We start from the raw sequence: 2500 nt of genomic DNA, 5'->3' as shown, positions 1-2500 counted from the left end.
AAATTGTGTTTATCTTGGTCTGAGGTGGAATTAAAGCTCTTTGTTTGACGTGACCGTCCATTTCCTGTTTCTGGAGCGCGCGAAAGAGGACATGGAATTGCCTTCTGTTTTGCTCTCGTTATGGACGACTAACATCTCCGTCTTAGATTTTATTTGATACATGTGACCATATCATCGTAATATATGTTTTTTCAATATAGTTTAATCAGATTATTGAAATTTTTTCGGGAGTTTTGCCGTGTTCCGTTCTCTGACTTTGTTGACGTTGGAGTGATCCGTGCCACTTGGCAAGTTCCCATGCTATATGAAGAGGGATATTTGCCGTTCCAGATCAAAACAACGACTGTTCTGGACAAAGGACACCTTATCCAACATTCTGACGGAAGATCACCAAAAGTAAGAAACATTTTATGATGCTATTTCTAATATCTGTCGTGCATGTGAACTGGTCGTTAGCGCCCAAGTGTTTCTGGCTATTGTGGCTACGCTAATATAACGCTACATTTTGTTTTCGCTGTAAAACATTTAATAAATCGGAAATATTGTCTGGAATTACAAGATGCCTGTCTTTCAATTGCTGTACACTATGTATTTTTCAGAATGTTTTATGATGAGTAATTAGGTATTTGACGTTGGTGTCTGTAAATATTATGGCTGCTTTCGGTGCAATTTCTGATTGTAGCTGAAATGTAAACTATGATTTATACCTGAAATATGCACATTTTTTGAACAAAACATATGCTATACAATAAATATGTTATCAGACTGTCATCTGATGAAGTTGTTTCTTGGTTAGTGGCTATTTATATCTTTATTTGGTCGAATTTGTGATAGCTACTGATGGAGTAAAAACTGATGGAGTAAGAAAAGTCGTTTCTTTTGCTAACGTGGTTAGCTAATAGATTTACATATTATGTCTTCCCTGTAAACCATTTAAAAAAATCGGACATGTTGGCTTGATTCACAAGATGTGTACCTTTCATCTGGTGTCTTGGACTTGTTAATGTGTGAAAGTTAAATATTTAAAAAAAATATCTTTAGAATTTTGCGCCCTGCACTTTGAGCTGGATGTTGTCATAAGTGTACCGGTGTCGGGCATTAAGGTGTCTGTAATGGAATAAATGTGGAGAAAACGAATGTAGGCATTAATTCATGCATTTCTTTAGCTTCGAGAAACGGTTTTAAAATGGAGGAGAACCAAGAGGACCTGTGGCTTCAACACCCCGTAGCAGTCACCGATTGGCTGCACTGTATAGAAATGCTAATGAGGAAACCAATCATTATAATCAATGCAATTAAAGCACTTGTGGAAATTAGCTGTATTGATATGGTCTGTGTCTGTGTCTGTGTCTGTGTCTGTGTCTGTGTCTGTGTCTGTGTCTGTGTCTGTGTCTGTGTATGTGGTCTGTGTCTGTGGCTGTGTGGGTGTCTGTGGCTGTGGGTGTGGCTGTATGTGTGTCTGTGTCTCTGTGTGTGTCTGTGTCTGTGTATGTGTCTGTGTGTGTGTGTCTGTGTGTATGTATGTATGTGTCTGTCTCTGTGTCTGTGTCTCTGTGTGTGTCTGTGTCTGTGTGTCTGTGTATGTGTCTGTGTCTGTGTCTGTGTCTGCGTGTGTGTCTGTGTATGTGTCTGTGTCTGTGCCTGTGTGTGTGTCTGTGTCTGTGTCTGTGTGTATGTGTCTGTGTCTGTGTCTGTGTCTGTGTCTCTGTGTGTGTGTGTCTGTGTATGTGGCGGTTGCCGGTGTCTGTGTGTGTGCCTGTCGCTGTGTCTGTGTCTCTGGGTACCTGTGACTGTGTCTGTGTCGGTGTGTCAGTGTCTGTGTCTGTCTGCATTTCTGTGTCGGTGTCTGAATGTGTGTGTGCGTGCGTAAGTCAAATCAAATCAAATCAAATCAAATTTTATTAGTCACATACACATGGTTAGCAGATGTTAATGCGAGTGTAGCGAAATGCTTGTGCTTCTAGTTCCGACAATGCAGTAATAACCAACGAGTAATCTAACCTAACAATTCCACAACTACTACCTTATACACACAAGTGTAAAGGGATAAAGAATATGTACATAAAGATATATGAATGAGTGGTGGTACAGAACGGCATAGGCAAGATGCAGTCGATGGTATAGAGTACGGTATATACATATGAGATGAGTACTGTAGGGTATGTAAACATAAAGTGGCATAGTATAAAGTGGCTAGTGGTCCATGTATTACATAAGATGGCAAGATGCAGTAGATGATATAGAGTACAGTATATACATATACATAAGAGATGTGTAATGTAGGGTATGTAAACATTATATTAGGTGGCATTGTTTAAAGTGGCTGGTGGTACGTTTTTACATAATTTCCATCAATTCCCATTTTTAAAGTGGCTGGAGTTGAGTCAGTATGTTGGCAGCGGCCGCTAAATGTTAGTGGTGGCTGTTTAACAGTCTGATGGCCTTGAGATAGAAGCTGTTTATCAGTCTCTCGGTCCCTGCATTGATGCACCTGTACTGA

This window comes from Salvelinus fontinalis, chromosome 6 (genome assembly GCF_029448725.1).
Source record: "Salvelinus fontinalis isolate EN_2023a chromosome 6, ASM2944872v1, whole genome shotgun sequence".
NCBI lineage: Eukaryota > Metazoa > Chordata > Actinopteri > Salmoniformes > Salmonidae > Salvelinus > Salvelinus fontinalis.
The sequence above is the reverse complement of the archived record's forward strand: the minus strand, read 5'-3'. Positions refer to the sequence as shown.